At 41.8% G+C, this 19,841-nt stretch overlaps 1 protein-coding gene across 8 annotated transcripts in view; it reads left to right on the top strand.

Annotated features, from left to right (window-relative positions):
* The window catches only part of CTDSPL2 (CTD small phosphatase like 2), a 104,020-nt gene that overhangs the window by 20,759 nt on the left and 63,420 nt on the right, over positions 1-19,841 (top strand). For 4 of the 8 annotated variants that reach the window (XM_073304549.2, XM_078854694.1, XM_078854693.1 and 1 more), the window contains exon 1: positions 11,184-11,369. The exons of 3 other annotated variants lie outside the window; for them this stretch is intronic. The gene's annotated coding sequence lies outside the window, so the exon portion shown is untranslated. Of the gene's footprint in view, positions 1-11,183; positions 11,370-11,807; positions 12,249-19,841 lie in introns of those variants that run through there. One more of the 8 variants, XM_073304553.2, reaches the window with a different exon arrangement.

Below are 19,841 nucleotides of genomic sequence, written 5' to 3'. Positions count from 1 at the left end.
CTTTTGGTGGTCACAGGGTATCAATTTATGGAACCTAATTTAGGTCACTGAGCACTTTACCCTTCATTCTTTAGTGAGCCAACGTTTAAAGAATTTTGTTCCCAATGTGAATTATACTGTCAAACCAATCCCACTTCAGTGAAAAAAACTCTGCATTGTTATGGGAAACTGTCAGTTTTTCTTTAGAGGCTATATGATGATCTATTCATGCCAAAAAAGACATCACTCCAGCCACTACTTAAACTAGAAAACAGGAGAACAAAACTAAAGCTGTAAGCTACAATCAGCGGCACCTTCATTCTCCAGTAACTTCCAGAGTAGAACAACAAAAAAGGTCTAGAAAACATGACATCTGAGGGAAGATTGAAAAAAAACTGGGTTTGCTTAGCCTGGAGAAGAGAAAGTGGAGAGGGGACACAACAACAGTTTTCAAATACATAAAAGGTTGTTGAAGGGAGAAAAAAATTTCTTTTTAACCTCTGAGGATAGGACAAGAAGCAATGGGCTCAAATTGCAGTAAGGGCAGTTAGGAAAAACTTCCTAACTGTCAGAGTAGTTAAGCACTCAAATAAATTGCTTAGGGAGGTTGTGGAATCTCCATCATTGGGGATTTTTAAGAGCAGGTTGGACAAACCCCTGTCAGGGATGGGCTAGAGAATACTTAGTCCTGCCTTGAGTGCAGGGGACTGGACTAGATGACCTCTCGAGGTCCCTTCCAGTCCTACGATTCTATGTGCTCAGTCCCATCTCAAATATAGAATTTATACTTTGGACAATATCCTGAGTGGCTATAAGCATGGCTAGTTCAATCCTAATGCTTAAGCTAACTATATTGTGGCACCAATGAGTTCTATAAGTAACACTCTTGCCTGTAAAAGAGGTATTCATAGAGGAGATTCACTTCTAATCATAGAATCTTCAAACCACTCGCTCCAGCATGAGGAGAGAATGACAATGCAGATATATGATTAATCTGTTTTTTTAGTCAAGAGGTTCTCAACCTTTTTCTCTCTGACACCCTCACAACATGCTGTGAAAATTCCATGACCCCGCTGGGCCACAACAGCTGTTTGTCTGCATATAAAAGCCAGGGCCGGTGTTAGTGGGTAGAGAGCCGGGCAATTGTCTGGGGCTCCACACCACAGGGAGCGCTGCAAAGCTCAGTTGCTCAGGCTTTGACTTCTGCCCTGTGTGGTGGGACTTTGGCAACCAGGGCTACATAACTGTGCGGTGGGACTTTGGCTTTCTGCCCTGGGCCCAAGCAAGCCTAATGCCGGCCATGCTTGGTGGACCCCCTGAAACCTGCTTGGGGGCCCTGGACCCCTAGTTGAGAACCATTGTTTTAGATGCTACTAAGATAAGGTTCAAACTCTCAAGAAGTCTTAAAGGTCTAGGGCTCCCTAACTCACTATTGGAAGATTAATTTTGTAAATTTGACAAATTGCTGAACGCTTGTACTTCTTACTCATTTCAATAGATAAAAATATTTAATCTGACTTTTATGGGGAGTGAGATGTGAGTGCATTGCGAGATCTTATCTTCCTTCAAGTAGATGAAAGGAGGAGACTGGTGCAAGGATTTTTTAAAAAGTTTTTTTTAAGTAAGTGGATCAATTTTTTAAAAATATTTAAAAAAAATTAATTTAATCACAGGATTTTGCTACTGCAGAATCATTTGAGCTGACTGCTTTCCTAGGAGCAACTATAGAACAGAGCCTTTGAAATTTAGCTATGTTCCATCCCCTGCTACAATTAAAACTGACACACGGTCAACAAAAACATAAGTGACTTTAAACTATCCAGTTTTTTAAAAATGGGTAGTTTAGAAATACCCAAACCATTCTTGCTAAATCAGTATCAGTTTCCATGGAAATGGCAGCATACAAAACGGTGACAGATTTCAGAGACACTGCTTCTTGAACACCTACTTGCCTAAAAACACCACCTAGACTTCAAAATTAAATTGATTCCCACAGTCTGTAGTATTAGTTTTAAAAGAAAAATTAAAACAAAGCACCTTTAAAGGACATCACCAGGGTTTTCTCTATATGTTGATGTAAATAAGAAAATTAAAATAGTCAAGCTAGTCCTGATCTGTGTGCGCATCATATACCCACACAGCTAGAATGGTATTCAGCTCATCAAATTCTTGTTTTAATGCCCACAACAAAGTACTCTCTCTAGAAAGCAGCAAATAGGACCAACTGGCCATCCTTTTTCAAAGCTTTACATAAATTCAAATTAGATTCTCTTACACTAAATGCTACGTTCTTCCTCTAAAGCTTGTATCACTAACTGCTTGGCCTTGTCTACAGTAGGAAAATAGAGGCATGGCAAAAATGGCCACCTGCTCTACACTAGAGTGCTACACTAGTCCTCAAAATATTTTACAAATGTTCCTATTGGTTGTCTAAAACATTCTAGAAATAATTTTAACTGAAAATGTATTTGAGTTTTAAACACAGCTCCTTAAATTAGGTAAAAAGCCTTGAGGTGAGAACTGACTATGTGTTTGGGCTTTCCAGTAAGTAATTTGCCATCGACTTAAATTCAATAGTTTCCCTTTGGGGAGATAAAAGGGAGAGAGTGTGAAGTAGTGCAATAGTTTACTATTTTTCAGTTAAAAATTTTTAGTTCCTAACTTTTTTCAATAAGGTCTTGTGAATACTACTATTTCTCTTTTGACACACATGCAGTAGAGCCAATAAAGGAAAATAACATGAAGTAGCCAAGTTGTTTTTTTCCCTAGCCTATATTTTAAATGTGCTTCTTACTGATACTAGATTCATCTGTGTAAATGAATATGTTGAACAAACCAAACCTCTGCCTCCACCCTGCTATAAATAAATAAAAATATATATAACCTACCACTTCCAGTTAATGATGATTTAACTGGGAATTGGTCCTGCTTTGAGCAGGGGGTTGGACTAGATGACCTTCTGGGCTCCCTTCCAACCCTGATATTCTATGATTCCCTAAGACAAAAGCCTGAGTAACCACATTAGTTTTACCCCATTTGCTGAACCTCAGCAAATGTGGGCTCTGTCAGAGCAATGAGGGAAGTAGGTTCCAGCCACAAGAGCTATATGCTGAAAAAGCCCCATCTGCTGCACCCAGAAATTCAAAGGTAGAGCCTGTGGGTGAGAGTGCATCTCAGTAGTTGTGGTAATACACAGCAGAAGTTGTCCCTTTGGTAGCAAGGACCAAACCATGCAAGTGTGTAAACATCAATGTGAACACTTTGAATATCACCTAGACATGAATAGGAAAACTGCAACCTCTGGAGCACTATTACAGGTTTAGATCACTGCATATTTCAACAGCTTTAATTTCCAATTTACCTGCAAGCATAGCTGCACATGGAGCTAATTGTACTAACTTTGTGGAGGTGACAAAAGCAGTGTTGCCAAAATTGCAGGTCTAGTTATATTTAATGTTTTTCTTAAAGCCCCTGTTCCTGGATTATTGTTACGTGAGACTCTCACCTTTCATTAAAAAAAGTTTCTAGTCTTTATAATTGTGAAGAAAAACTTGAAAATGGGAACTTAACAGCTTTAAAAAGACAAATTAAAAGAATCCAAACTTTATTTATTAAAAATCTCATGATTTTAAACATGCGAGGTGGTCAGTACTATAAAGGAATGGTTTACTGAGGCAAAGCCCATTGGAAACTGCCTAATGACAGGTTTCAGAGGAGCAGCCGTGTTTGTCTGTATCCGCAAAAAGAAAAGGAGGACTTGTGGCACCTTAAAGACTAACAAATTGTTTACCCCCTCCCACCCACCCCTCTTCCTCACACGTTCTTGTCAACTGCTGGAAATGGCCCACCTTGATTATCACTACAAAAGGTTCGTCGTCCCCCCCCTCCCTCCCTCTCGCACTCTCCTGCTGGTAATAGCTCACCTTACCTGATCACTCTTGTTACAGTGTGTATGGTAACACTCATTGTTTCATGTTCTCTGTGTATATAAATCTCCCCACTGTATTTTCCACTGCATGCATCCGATGAAGTGAGCTATAGCTCACGAAAGTTTATGCTCAAATAAATTCGTTAGGCTCTAAGGTACCACAAGTACGCCTTTTCTTTTTGCCTAATGATAGCTAGACAAGTGGCTTGAGAGTGATTTTTATAACAAAGCATTCACTTACCTTACTACCAAAATGTATGCTTCCATGTTATACAGTTAATATATATACATAACCTTGTGTCATCACTGTTACCCTTGTCTCTCCCTCTCCACTTATTCGATACCCAACTGTTGTGTTTTGCCCAATTTACATTGTAAGCTTTCTGGGACAGGGACTCGTGTTGTCATCTGTGCAGTACCTAGTACAATGGGGCCCTGACCAAGCTGGGGCCTGAGTCCTATCATAATAGAAATAACAACTATTGATGAAAGAAATGAACTGGCTACTGCAGCCTTTCAAGAGTCTAGGAGAAACTGGTGAAGTGGGAGTATCCAAACAGTGCACCTCACAGACAAAGGGAGGCAAAACCATGTCAGTAATGAGGGAAGGAGGAGAAGAGTTTTTATAAAGGCTTCCCCCAACCACTGAGCAACAACTTTCTTCAATTTCCTCAACCAATTTTAATGTATCTTGCTCTGGCACTTGGGGAAGCAGACACTGCACTGTTCAGATGCAATGAAAGAGACATAGAACTTTGAACTCTATTTTCTTACATCAGTGGTTCTCAGCCAGGGGCACATGTACCCCTGGGGTACACAAAGGTCTTCCAATGGGTACATCAACTCATCTAGATATTTGCCTAGTTTTACAACAGCCTACATAAAAAGCACTACCCAAGTCAGTACAAATTAAAATTTCATACAATGACTTGTCTATCTTGCTCTATATACTATACACTGAAATGTAAGTATAATATTTCTATTCCAACTGATTTATTTTATAATTATATGGTAAAAGTGAGAAAGTAAGCAAGTTTTCGGTAATAGTGGACTGGGACACTTCTGTATTTTTATGTCTGATTTTGTAAGCAAGTAGTTTTTTAGTGAGATGAAACTTGGGGTACACAAGAGAAATCAGCCTCCTGAAAGGGATACAGTAGTTTGGAAAGGTTGAGAGCCGCTGTCTTACATCATGTCCCTAACTCTATCTGAGCATCTCATATTAACATACTGAGGCCACCACCGCCCAAGCAGCCTCTCTGTATCTTGTTTGGCTTCACCTACTTTGAGAAGGGAAGAACATTTGAAAAGTTGGGGGAAAATACTACAGTTTGAATTAAAAGTTACCTTTTCTTGGTATTGCTATGAACTTTGGCTCAGGCCTTTGCTTCCATATTCCTCCTCAATCCCTCTTTTCATTTATTTTTCCTTCCAGAAAAGAAAATGGAGACAGAGATACATACTAAGGATTTCAGCTCTGCAAGTTAGAAATCAAAGTAGTATATTTATTTAGTTGCCCCCTTTTCTGGCACTTTCCCGATGTGTCTCCTACTAAGCTAGAAACCTAAAAAAAAGTTAAAGCAGCTTTTAAAACCAAAAACCTTTTAAAGTTTGGAAATCTTAATTTGTCTAGCAATATTAACAGCTGTTTATGGCACAGCAGATGCTATGCTGACTGGTGCTTTTTGAAAATTTCAGATAGTACACAAGGCCATTTATCGGCTTTAGGGGATGATTAAACACTGAAGTGCTAGTGCCATTAACATCCAATTATAATATAACAATAATATTCTTCTTGCTTTGCAAGTTCTGCATTGTTACCTTCTTGTACTTTTTGGGGTATGGTTTAAATAAATAATTGTCCAAAGACAAATCTAAAAGGTGACTAATTGTTCAAGAGCACGTCACTGTGACTGAATAGTAATTATTGTTGAACAATAACGATGTTAGCAAATTGTGTGAAACAAAATAGTATTTATGGTTTGTGCCTACTGAAATCCTAGGAATATTTCTAATATTAATCTACTGCAATTTTGCAATTGTAGTTAGGCACGACAGGGCATGTGTTATGCTATAACAGAACCACTTCTTGGATGGCTTTCTTAAATCTCATGCTTTTAATACCTAAGGCATACTGCAACATAAACTTTCTCATTACTGCTTAATTAGCATAATTAGTTCCAACTCACAGCTGTAACAACAATACAGCTAGTAGTCATTAATCAGGTCTCTTAACTTATCCAAATAATTCTGCATTTAAAACATAGACCTGGAAAAGTTTGTGAAGGTGTAACCCCCAGGCATTGTTGCACTCCTCACCTATTCTTGATTTTTCAATCCACTGGAAGAATTCCTAACTAAATTTATTCTATACCTCAAACTCAATGTGGTATCCTAAAACTCAAACTGCATGCTTTCTTCATATATCCACAATACAAATTGTGGAATTCTAGTGTAACTGGCAAACCTACTGATTTGGAAGAGAACAGAATACAACATGCTCTTTGTAGTGCTGACAACAGTAAGCTGATTTCTGTCACAAAATGAATGATATATATATAAAATATAGTGAGATGATACATATAGTAAAAGGGACCAACTATTACAAAATCACTTTCCTAACCTAAAAAGAAAAGGAGTACTCTCTAAGGTGCCATAAGTACTCCTTTTCTTTTTGCGAATACAGACTAACACGGCTGTAACTCTGAAACCTTTCCTAACCTAGTTTATTTTAAAACTGAATAAAATCATTTAGCAAGACAACCCACCACACAAAGATTTCCACCCAAAAAATATACTCATCCTTCAATAGAAGAGACACTAGAAATCCATGTGTGCAAAATATCCATACATATTTGGATGTTTTCTTCAGAATTTAATATTTTATGTTTTCCTCTCTTCTTGTTTCAGTAGCTAATATGTTCTGTATCAATCCACTGGGTCACAAAAGTGTTGAACAGGACAAATTGTCATTGCACTGAGACATCATGCTGGAAATTGCCCTGACGTCAACTGGGGAATTTTGGGATTGACAAACTCCCATAAAGCAACTTCCAGAATTTTTTTCCTAGTCTAGAAGTTTCCCAAAATTAATTGTACCATAGTCGCTACTGAGAGACCATGTAATAATTGCCCAGGTAAAAATACTGTTGTGCCAAAAAGCAAAATTGCTTTCTGGATATCCTCAGTTGTTAGGGACATCCAAAATCAGATTTATCATCAGATTTTCTTATTCAACAGAATCATCTGAGACTTACAAATAATTTGTCTGCAGTAGGGTGGAATAATTTAAATCAAAGCAATTTAAATCACCAATTTTAATCATGATTTAAATCAGCAGACAAGAAACCTTGATTTAAGTAATTGATTTTAATCTTGTTTTGCATTTATATTTTTTAGTTTTTTTTCCTGAAGAAAGGTTGAGTCTCATTGGTTGGTAACCTTTAAAACATTTTGATTTGCAGTTAAATATAGCTTTTACAGTAAATTAGCTGCTTTTTTGCTACCAGTAGCAAACACTACATCTTATAAACATTTATTTAAACAATTATGTAGTATTTATTCAGATTCTTAATGTTTACATTTGTTAATGTTAGAAAATGGTGAATGATACATTTCTTATTTACTACATGATAATTATTTTTTTACTCACAATTTGTGTCAAACTGTATTTGGATAGAAACTGGAATTCAATTTAAAATGCACAAAACAGCATTTTTTATTAGTTAAATAAAATTATCTTGAGTGTGCTGGATACGTAAGAACCAATAAGTTTTTCAAAACATGTTTTGCATTTAAAACTGATTTATTGAAACAAATGAAGTGTTATCTGTAGTCAGTGACTTGAAATGATTATTCTGAACACTGTCTAAATATTAGGATGGGTGAACTAGAGAGCATGGCATTAAATGAGGTTATTGATATAATAGGCATTGTGGAAACTTGGTGAATGAGAATAATCAATGGTACATGTAACACCAGGATAGAAAGTACATAGGAATGACAGAGTAGGTCGCACTAGTGGGGGAGTAATACTATATGTGAAAGAAAGCAGAGTCAAATAAAGTAAAATTGAAATTAATCAAACTGTACAGAATCTCTATGGATAGAAAGTCCATGCTTGAACAGTAAGAGTATAGCAGCAGGAATATACTACCAATCATGTGACCAGGATGCTGGTAATGGTAACTGTGAGATGCTCAGGGAAATCAGAGAGGCTAAAGGCAGAAAATACAACAATAATGGGAAATTTCAACTGTCCTCATACTGAGTGGGTATATGTCACCTCAAGAGGAGATCCAGAGGTAAAACTTCTAGACACCATAAATGACTGCTTCTTGGAGCAGCTTGTCCTGGAACCCACAAGGGGAGAGGCAATTCTTGATTTAGTACTAATGGAGCACAGGATTTGGTCCAAGAGGTGAATATAGCGTAACCACACGGTAACAGCAACCATCATGTAACAAAATTTAACATCTTTGTAGGGAGAAAAATGCCAAAGAAACCCACCACAGTAGCATTTAACTTCAGAAAGGGGAACTATGCAAAAACGAGGAAGTTAGTTAAATGGAAATTAAAAGGAATAGTCACAACAGTGAAGTGCCTGCAAACTGCATGGGGACAACTAAAAACACCATAACAGAAGCTCAGACTAAATGTATACCCCAAATGAAAAAAATAAATTAGGAAGAGGACCAAAAAATGCCACCATGGCTAAACAGCAAAGTAAAAGAGATGGTTTAGAGGCAAAAAACTTTAAAACTTTAAAAACTGGAAGTCAAATCCTACTGAGAAAAACAAAGGAGCATAAACTCTGGCAAGTCAAGTATAATGAGGCAGCCCAAGAAAGAATGTGAAGACCTACTAGCTAAAGACACAAAAACTAAAAACAAAAAAAGTACGTGCATAACAGCCAGGAAGCCTGCCAAACAGGCAGTGGGGCCACTAGACGATTGAGGTGCTAAAAGAAAAGGAGTACTTGTGGCACCTTAGAGACTAACCAATTTATTTGAGCATAAGCTTTCGTGAGCTACAGCTCACTTCATCGGATGCACTTCGTGGTATATAACCTATCACTTAAATCAGCCTCTCTACCAGATGACCAGAGGATAGCTAACATAATGCCAATTTTTTAAAAAGGCTCCAGAGGCAATCCTGGCATTTACAGGCTGGTAAATCTAACTTCAGTGCCAGGCAAATTGGACACCATTACATTAGGCCTGAATAAAGACTGGGAGTGATTGGGTCATTACAAAACCTAAACCTAATTTCCTCCACACTAATTTTCCCCTACTGTTACTCACACCTTCTTGTCAACAGTTTGAAATGGATCACTCTCATCACCACTGTTGTAAGAACGCTTGATAGAGCTCTTATAGGTGTTTGTCTCTGTCTGAGGGGTTGGAGCAAATGTGGTTGTATCTTAGAGCTTGGCTGTAGACAATGGATCATGTGGTGTGGTGTGGTGTGGATGAAAGCTGGAGGCATTTAGGTAAGTATAGTCGTCAGTAGGTTTCTGGTACAGGGTAGTGTTTATGTGACCTTCACTTATTAGCACTATAGTGTCCAGGAAGTGAATCTCTTATGTGGACTGGTCCAGGCTGAGGTTGGTGGTGGGATGGAAATTGTTGAAATCATGGTGGAATTCCTCAAGGGCTTCTTTGCCATGGGTCCAGATGATGAAGATGTCCTCAATATAGTGCAAGTAGAGTAGGGGCGTTAGGGCATGAGAGCTGAGGAAGCGTTGTTCTAAGTCAGCTATAAAAATGTCGGCATACTGTGGGGCCATGCGGGTACCCATAGCAGTGCCGCTGATTTGCAGGTATACATTGTCCCCAAATGTGAAATAGTTATGGGTGAGGACAAAGTCAGGACAGGGCTCTGCATCTTACTGCGTTGCTTACTGCTGCTGTCAGCAGTAGGCCAGACTCCTGCCCTGACTGTGCCTGTCAGTTCTAGCACTGCCAACTGCATTTCACCCATGGGAAAAACTGGGGAAAAGGCTGTCTATCAGTGTTGCTATAGCCACATTGGTCCCAGAATATTACAGAAACAAGGTGGTGAGGCAATATCTTTTATTGGACCAACTTCTGTGGGTGAGGGAGAAGCTTTCAAGTTCACACAGAGCTCTTCTTCACGTCTTGCTGACCAGACCAGACCCGAAGAAGAGCTCCGTGTAAGCTTGAAAGTTTCTTTCCCCCCACAGAAATTGGTTCAATAAAAGATACTAGCTCACCCACCGTGTCTCTCGAATATGCCTGTCCATCTATTTATCCCATACCAATCACAAGGGTATCTGAACCCACTGCCTCCTCACAGTGCCGGAGTATGGGCCTCTCTCACACTATAGTGTATAGTGCAGTGCTCACCCAGGCCTGCCTCCCCCTCCCGTGTGAGGTGCCCCCCGCCACTCAACCCTCTTCTGCCAGTGTGAGGTGCCCCCCGCTGACAGCCCCCTCCCAGTGTGAGCCGCCCCCCCCCCCAAGCCTCCTCTCACTGTTAGGTGCCCCCCCACTGACAGTCCCCTCCCAGTGTGAAGCAACGCCCCCACTCAGAGCCCCCTCTCACTGTGAGGCAACCCCTCCAGTGTAAGGCGCCCCCCCCAGTGTGAGGCAACGCCCCCACTCAGAGCCCCCTCTCACTGTGAGGCAACCCCTCCAGTGTAAGGCGCCCCCCCCAGTGTGAGGCAACACCCCCACTCAGAGCCCCCCTCCCAGTGTGAGGCAACGCCCCCACTCAGAGCCCCCTCTCACTGTGAGGCAACCCTCCCACTCAGAGCCCCCCCCAGTGTGAGGCAACGCCCCCACTCAGAGCCCCCTCTCACTGTGAGGCAACCCCCCCAGTGTAAGGCGCCCCCGCCCCAGTGTGAGGCAACGCCCCCACTCAGAGCCCCCTCTCACTGTGAGGCAACCCCCCCAGTGTGAGGCAACGCCCCCACTCAGAGCCCCCCTCCCAGTGTGAGGCAACGCCCCCACTCAGAGCCCCCTCTCACTGTGAGGCGCCCCCCAAGTGTGAGGCAACCCCCACTCAGAGCCCCCCCAGTGTGAGGCGCCCCCCCACAGCTCTCGCCCCACTGACAGCCCCCCCAGCGTGAGGCGCCCCACAATCCCCTTCCCAGCGTGAGCCCCCCGACAGCCCGACCGCCCACTGACAGCCCCTCCCGGTGTCGGCCGCTCCGCCTCAGCCGCCCGCTCCCCTCGGCGTTGCCCCCCGCGCGAGGCCCCGCTCCTCCCCGGCACCGTCCCGACCCCCGCCCCCGGCAGGGCTGCGCCTGCGCGGCGGCCCCTCTCCCATCCGGGTCCCTCCGTGCGGTGTAGCAGGTCGGTAGGCGGGAAATGGCGACTGGCTGCTGAGCGGCTGCGGAGCCCCGGCGGCGGTGTAAACACAGCGGCGTCCGCCCGGCCTGGCCGCCGGGGCCCCGGATACCGGGGCCCGCCTCCTCCTCGGCACCCCGCACCCACAGGTAGCTGACACCCCCTCCCAGCCAGCGCGGGGTCCCGCCCGGGATCGGGGGGAGCCAAGGGGGCTCACTCCCAAAGTGGCCCTGGAGGAGCCCCCCTCCGGGCCTTGCCCCCCTCCTTACTAGCGGGCTCCCCCCCCCGGTGTAAACCCTTCCCCGTCGGGGGCTCCTCTGCCCCGGGAGTGAGGAGACACCGCTTCCCTGGTCGCCCTCCCTCCCCACCTCAGAGGCCACTCAGTGCACCCCCCTCCGGAGAGGGGCCCCAGCCTCCCCCCCCGAACCCCCCTGTGCTGGGGGAGGGGGCTGGGGGACTGTCACCTCCCCCCTGACACCCCGAGCCTCCCCCTTCAGGCCTAGGCCTATGGTGAGACGACTCCGCCTAGAATCCCAGATGCCTCCCCCAAGCTGCTCCCCCACCTCCGGGCTGCCCCCGGTTATTCTGGGGGGGTCGGTGTGTATGGTTAATGCTCTGACTCGGTAGGCTGCCTGGGTGTCCAGTGGGGGGTACCCCCCTGCTGCTGCTGGCTTGTGTGCATCCCAAGTTGGGTTTGTTTAGGGGGCGTAGCTCTGCTGGCTGCATCCGAGTCCATGTTACACACAAACACGCGCACACACAGGGGGAAGTGTGGGGAGTGCAACACCGGACCTGCCTGTTGCTGACTCTTGTCGCAATTATATTGGGGAGTGAAGCACTGGACATGGCTGTGGGCTAACTCTGAAAGTAATAGCACTGTAGTATGGGATGAGCCTGTCCTGGACTGAATAATGATGCTGGGGAACGCTGTGCCTGTGCATGCCTGTCACTGACTCTTATTGCTGTGATATTGGGGAGCGCAGTGCCAGCTGTCCCTACCCTTGACTCTTAACAATAGTAGGAATGGGGTGAGTAGTGCCAGATAGGCTTGTTGCTCTGTCTATTGGTAATAATAATGGGGAACATAACCTTGGATGTGCTTGTTGCTGACTGTTAAAGGAATAATATTGGGGAGAGCATCACTGGACATTCCTGTAACTGACTACAGTAATATTATTGGAGTGGTAGACAGCCCTGTAGCCTTTTACAGTAATTAATTGGGGAACTGCCACAGTGGACATGTCTCACTCACTATGATAATATTGGGGACCACTGCATAAGATGTCCCCATCACTGAGTTGTATCATAATATTGGGAATGCACTGCTGCACTGAATGTGTCAGTTGCTCACTTCTATAATGTTGGGGAGTGCAGCAGTGGGTTTGCCTGTTGCTCATTTTACAATAATACTTGGGCCTGCATCACAGAATGGGTACAATGGTCATTTTTGCAACAATTTAGTAGGCTCTATGTCAGAACCTGCTATCACTCCTTTTATCATAATACCAAAGAGTGCATTGCTGGGTGTGTTTGTTCCCTTTCATGATGATGATTTTTGGGGATGTAGTTCAGTACCTGTCTCACTCTGTTTTATTAGAATATTTGGTTTCACAACTTCATATATTTATTTTTCATTTAAAAAATAATACTGAGGATCACAATGCTGCATATGCCTGGTTCTTTCCTTTTTTGGATGATGACAGAGTACTTTTCACTCTTATAGTGCTGTGGTGTATGAGAGGATCTCAAAGCACTTAATTATTGCTCTGTTGCCTCAGGCAAGTCACTTAACCTCTTTTCTGGTTTTCTCATCAGTAAAATGGGAATAATACCACCTCACAGGGTGTTGTGAGGATTGATTAGTTCATGTTTGTGAAGGGCTGTGAAGATAAAAAGACCTGTATAAATGTTATTATTATTATTATTGTGTCATGGCACACTGAGGTAAGGTAGTTATATTGTACCTATTTTACACATGGCTGAACTGAGGTATAACGAGGTTATGACTTAAGTTACACAAAAAGAAAAAAGGAGTACTTGTGGCATTTTAGAGACTAAAATTTGAGCATAATCTTTGTAGCTCACTAAAGCTTATGCTCAGATAAATTTGTTAGTCTCTAAGGTGCCACAAGTACTCCTTTTCTTTTTGCGAATACAGACCAACATGGCTGCTATTCTGAAACCTGTCAAAGTTACACTGAATGTTTGACAGTGGCAAAAATAAAATCCTGGAACCTTAATTCTTACATGCTGTGAGCACAAGAGAACCCCACTACTTTTATTTCTGTCTAATGGGTATATTATAATATTTTCTCAGATGTTATTTGTCCTAGGAAGTGTTATGATTTTGGTGAAGCTATTTTGTTTTACTTAGTTTTGGTTTTGCACACATGTCTTGCCCATTTGTAGACTTTAAAGATGTCATGGCACTTTTTGTAAGAATTAGGGGTGTGTGCCCCAGGGTTCTGGACAAATTCAGGTAATTGCATTTCGCCTCTCTAAATTCTGTTATTCCTGCCAGGATATTTACACTGTGTAAAGCGTTTTTCACTTTCTTTCCTAAAATATTGTGTGGCATTTTGGTCAAGACTTCTCACTGACTTCAGGGGTACAGAATAAAGTTCCTAATCATTACCCTGTACCATCTCATATGACTGCATTTCAGGGATTTGTCTTTAGATATCCCTTTCCTGCGCCACACAGGTTTTCAGAGTTTTACTGTTTGTAAAGTTATTGGAGATCTCTTGTGAGGGGTATTATAGAAGTTGAGGATATTATTTTGTAAATGTCCATGCATTTCAGTAACCTAAAGGTAACTTTACTTCAATAGAGTGTAAATTTAAAGCTGGAGGGAAAGATGGCACTAACAAGTTACTGTGAAAAAAGTCTTACTTTGTTCATCAAAAGAATGACATAATGACAAAACTTATTTTTGGAATAGCCAAGTTGAGTGGTGTTCTTTGTTTCCTTTTTAATTACATTATCCTCTTCAGCCATTTAGCACCCTTAATTTTACTGTGTTTGTCAGTAGCAGTCTTTCATGATTCATATAAGTGAATATTTCTTTTCTTGACACCAGTTAGTGAAATTAAGGTTGTGACACTAATAAAAGCAAGGAAATACAAAATTAAAACTGAAATTGAGACTGAGGCCTGTCCTATTGTAACTGGTAGGTAATGAAGCATGATTTATATATAAAATAAATCACTGTTAGGAGACTCTTTGCAGTAGGGGGTGTAAGAGGCACAGCTTACACATGGGGTGACAGCAAAAATGTAACCCTTTGCTCTGGTTTGTTTGACTCAAAATTTGAGTGTTAATTTTGAATAGTAACTATTTTTAATCAGAATTTTTGAAGAGGTGGAGAAGAGAATCCCAAAATAGAGTATCAGGGTTGGTCCTCCTGAGGTAGTCTTCTAGTCCAACCCCCTGCTCAAAGCAGGACCAATCCCCAATTAAATCATCCCAGCCAGGGCTTTGTCAAGCCTGACCTTAAAAACTTCTAAGGAAGGAGATTTCTACCACCTCCAGATAAATAGGTTGAAGAGTTGAAATGTATGTTAACTTCATTTAAGTTTTAGTTTTTAGAGTAATTGAGTATATATTTATTAACAATGTATTTATGAGCAGATGGTAATGGTTTCTTTGGATTGTTTACGACATTCATGGACAGATTGTCTGATGTGCTCATATACATAGACTGCTTAAAATAGTTTTCTGGTCTCTCCTGTTTTACCATCCTTGAGAACCCCATGTAGCAGTGACCCTTCATCTAGCTGAAGGCCACTGGACATGACCTCCTCTAGAGCCAAACTAAAGCTACCCTGAGGAGTCACTTGGAGAGGTTTCTTAAGTATAAAATAATGATTTCTTCCCCAAAGAGGGACAGGTGTTCTGAATCTAAAGAACTTTTAGCTCTTGACTTTATGTTGAGTGAAGAGCCAAATTCTGTCTAGAAGCTAAAAGAAAAGGAGTACTTGTGGCACCTTAGAGACTAACCAATTTATTTGAGCATGAGCTTTCGTGAGTAGCTCACGAAAGCTCATGCTCAAATAAATTGGTTAGTCTCTAAGGTGCCACAAGTACTCCTTTTCTTTTAGCGAATACAGACTAACACGGCTGTTACTCTGAAACCTGTCTAGAAGCTATATCCTTTGCTGGGCTGATTTTTACCATTTCTGTTTTTTCAAACACAGAAATAAGAGAGACTCTGTTTCTGCAGAATTGTGTACTGTTTGTTACTAGAAGACAAACTGGAACTTTCAGAAGTGAAGTAACATGTACTCATGGATTTTTTGTTGGCTATTTCCCTAACTTCCAGTCTGTTCATTCTTGGAACTCCTGGGCTCTGTCCCCCTTGCTGCCAACTGGTGTGCTTACTATTTTAGCCTGGCCTCCCCTGGCCAGCCACGGAGTATCTCACACTGTTTATGGACTGCATTGATGTCAGAACAGGACTTTAATTCAGGCTGCCAAGTTTTCTTCCCTCTTGATTCCACTCCCCTTCCTTGCTTTGTCTTAGGAGCATTCCTGTTGACAAAGTGCTGTTGTGATGCACGAACGGATCAGACACTGATGCTCCCAGCTTTTACTGTCCCAGGAGGAGAAGGACTAAGCCTGAATCAAATTCTGTTCCTTCATGTAGTAGCACTTTGCATTACCAGTCATTAGAAGGAGCTTTTCTTTATTATTTCACACTCTCCCAATCAAATTCATAGTAAGTTATACTTAAGGATGGAATTTTTTGTTGGGGAAATCCTTCTCTGATTCTCCAGCGGAATAGTAAATTCTCCCTATAAGCTTGGTCAGTAAAGTAGAATTCTGGTTCACATTGCCTTTGGCATTCAAAATGTCAAGCCCTGTAAAACATTCTTAATATTGTAGGTTGTTATGCTAAAATGTAATGCCTGTTGCAGAGTAATGTTGTATTGATTTGTATTTTTTTAGTTTTGCTTTTCATAGATCAAGCTATTTGGAAACAAATCTGTTGATGTATGGTTGTGTTAAACTGTCTACATTGCCACTACTTTAAAATATAAAGTGGATTTATTAGTATCAGTTTTACATTTCTAGGTGAAGGTCTTAATTTTTCAACTACTATTGAAAAATTAAGAGACAATCCATACACTTCATGGATCCCTATTGTGATCACTTAAAAAAATGGGATTGGTGGATTTTGAATTGTTGGCATATTTCATTTTATGTTAAGTGATTTCCATAAAGTCAGTTTCAGGGATTAGTTCAACCAAGGCTTTCTTAGGGTTTGCCTACACAGGGCCATTCAGAAGAGATATATCCAGATTAATTGAAGGTATGAATTTAAAGTGAATTAGTTAAACCACATAAACCCCTATGTGGATGCTCTTATTCAGAATTAAAGTGACCTTAATTTGGTTTAGGAAATTAAAGTAAGCTGAAGACCAACCTCTTTAATTCTGAAAGACTGCACCTTCACAGGAGCTTGTTGTTTAACTAATCCACTTTAAATTCAAACTTTAAGTTAATTCTGATTAGCTTTGAGTGTCCCTGTGTAAACAAGCCCTTAGTCATGTGTAAAATATTGTAAGTGGCTTTGGTTTTACCTGGTTGTCTAGGGAAGGAGATTTGGGGAGGGAAGAGGGGGACATTTCAGATAGGATGGCCCAGTGACACTCTTGAGTGTCAAGAGGCTTGTTTAATCCCAGCTCTGCGAATGACCTGCTGTGTGACCCTGAACAAATCACCACCTCTGTGATTCAGTTTCCTGATCAGTAAAATGATTTATTGTAGTTTATAAAGCATTAAGATCTATGGGCAAGCCTGTGTGATGCAGAAGTATAGCTGGTGCTGAAGAATGTGTCCAGTTTTGGGCCCCACACTACAAGGAGGATGTGGATAAATTGGAGAGAGAGTCCAGCGAAGGGCAACAAAAATGATTAGGGGTCTAGAACACATGACTTATGAGGAGAGGCTGAGGGAGCTGGGATTGTTTAGTCTGCAGAAGAGAAGAATGAGGGGGGATTTGATAGCTGCTTTCAACTACCTGAAAGGGGGTTCCAAAGAGGATGGCTCTAGACTGTTCTCAATGGTAGCAGATGACAGAACGAGGAGTAATGGTCTCAAGTTGCAGCGGGGGAGGTTTAGATTGGATATTAGGAAAAACTTTCACTAAGAGGGTGGTGAAACACTGGAATGCGTTACCTACGGAGGTGGTAGAATCTCCTTCCTTAGAAGTTTAAGGTCAGGCTTGACAAAGCCCTGGCTGGGATGATTTAACTGGGAATTGGTCCTGCTTCAAGCAGGGGGTTGGACTAGATGACCTTCTGGGGTCCCTTCCAACCCTGATATTCTATGAATATTCTCTTTACTAGCAGCTGCATGTGATTCCTTCTGTTGTAGTGGAAAATCTAATGAGTGTAGCTCCTGACAGCTGGTTTTATGAGAACCCAGCCCCCCCATCAACCAGGCTTGCTAAAACTAACATTAAATACAATGTTTAAAGAACCCCCTACATGTTGCAGCAGATCTAAGCGGGATCCACTGCCTAAGGGCTTGTCTACACTTGAAATGCTACAGTGGCCCAGCTGTAGCACTTAAGTGTAGACACATACCAGAGCAATGGGAGAGGTTCTCCAATTGATTTAGTTAATCCACCTGCCTGACAGGCAATAGCTAGATCAATGGAAAAAATAGTCCATTAATCTAGGGCAGTCTATACCTGGGGTTAGGTCAGTTTAACTATAAAAGCAGCAAAGAGTCCTGTGGCACCTTATAGGCTAACAGACATATTGGAGCATAAGCTTGTGGGTGAATACCCACTTGGACGTGCATCTGACAAAGTGGGTATTCATGCACAAAAGCTTATGTTCCAATATGTCTGTTAGTCTATAAGGTGCCATAGGACTCTTTGCCGCTTTTAGAGGTCCAGACTAACACAGCTACCCCTCTGATACAATTTAACTAGGTCACTCAGGGTGTGTGACTTTTTCGCACTCCTGAGACACCTACATAGGTTGACCTAATGTAGGAGTATAGACATGGCCTAAGTTTTGTGTAGGCAGACAGTGTTGGTCAACTATGAAAATGTAGGCCATAGAAAATTTCTTTCAGAGCTCACATTCAGACTTCCTGTTAAAAGTTGGAGAAATCAAGCAAAAGATACAAAGAAAGCATAAAAATTAACTCTTCGTGAAATTTCGCACTGTTCTTCCACCTGTCTTTAGGTAAACAGGAATTTATGCCTCATTTTAAGCCCATTTTACTGTGCGTAGTAACTATGGAGTTGTTACCAGGCATCTCCATAATCATGGAGGACATAGGTGAGGAAATATTGGTACAAGCTTACATGTTTTGTTTCCTTTTTTTTCCAGTTTTGAATTTGCAATACTTATTTTGCCTTCATGTAGTTTAATCAGGTATAAAATTATTTAGTGAGATGCCTCTCCCATGATTAAACAAGCCTTCACCTCATTTAAAAAAAAAGTGGCTTTTTTCAGGTCAACAGTGAGTTTCACTTTGCAGAATTACCAGCTCCTGTTTGATGTGATGCCCCAGGATGCCTGCTGCTGCTACCCATCTCATCCCAAAAGCTGGGGTATAAAATTAATTTTATAAAAGAATTATAAAGACAATTCTAAATTTATTTAGAAATTCTTACTTCATAGGTAGGCTCCAATATTTATTGCTTTTTTGTGGTGAGTGTGATGTTGTCAAGTGATCAAGCTGGTGATCTGCAACACATTTGGACTTTGTGGAATATGCAAGTAGCGGAAGGCAGCAAGTACACAAGGCCAAACTTAGACTTAAAAGACTAGACTTTAAAGGTGTAATATTATGTAGTTACCTACCTCAGGTTAGGAACAAGCAATTTGTTCTTAGGGTGAGCTATGCTGACCAAGTCAAAGCTTTAACAACCATATGCTAAAATTCAGTTGCTTAGACTTAAACTATGTTCAGAAAGCATTAGCTAGATTGAGCTAAGTTACTCAGTCTAATATCACATTTGTAAATTCTTGTCTAGATATCTGCAGCTACAATAGAACTACAGGATAATTGCAGGTGCTGAATATTTCTTAAAATCGGGCCTAAATTTGTTTAATTACCCTGTGTAATAGATTCTTACCTCATCTATTGTTCAACACTTCTGCTGCCTTCAGTGTATCTCCTTCCATAAACTGCTGGTGGTTTTGAAGTAGTCTCTTCTCGATAATCTGGTTTACTAACATGAAACACAGTTAAAACTAGAATGTCCCAGCCTTCTTCTCAGGGCTTTGTAATCTGTTTTGCTCCTTCATTCCATCTGAAGGGTTTTGCCCCTCCCTCTCCATAGCTCCAGCTTTCCTGCTGGCTGGTAGGGAAGAGCTTCTTCCGTGGGTCCCCTCTGGATTCCTTCCAGTTCTCTCTCCTTTTTACCCTTATAGCTCAGTGCATTAGATGACAGCTCTTTTCTAGCCCTTAGTCTCCTCACCTCTGAGGCAGCAGGTGCCCTTTTATAGGAAGGACTGCCCTTGGGCTATAATGAGGTGCCTGCTCACCTGACCCAACCACTGGCTCAAGCCCAAATCCATCACCTGTGGGGCTGGGCCCATCTCCCTTAAAGGACCAGCCCAAACTGTGGTATTCTGGCTGTTTGGAGCAATGTG

The sequence above is a fragment of the Lepidochelys kempii genome, chromosome 10 (genome assembly GCF_965140285.1).
Source record: "Lepidochelys kempii isolate rLepKem1 chromosome 10, rLepKem1.hap1, whole genome shotgun sequence".
Lineage (NCBI taxonomy): Eukaryota > Metazoa > Chordata > Testudines > Cheloniidae > Lepidochelys > Lepidochelys kempii.
This window is presented reverse-complemented; position numbering and strand designations above follow the sequence as displayed.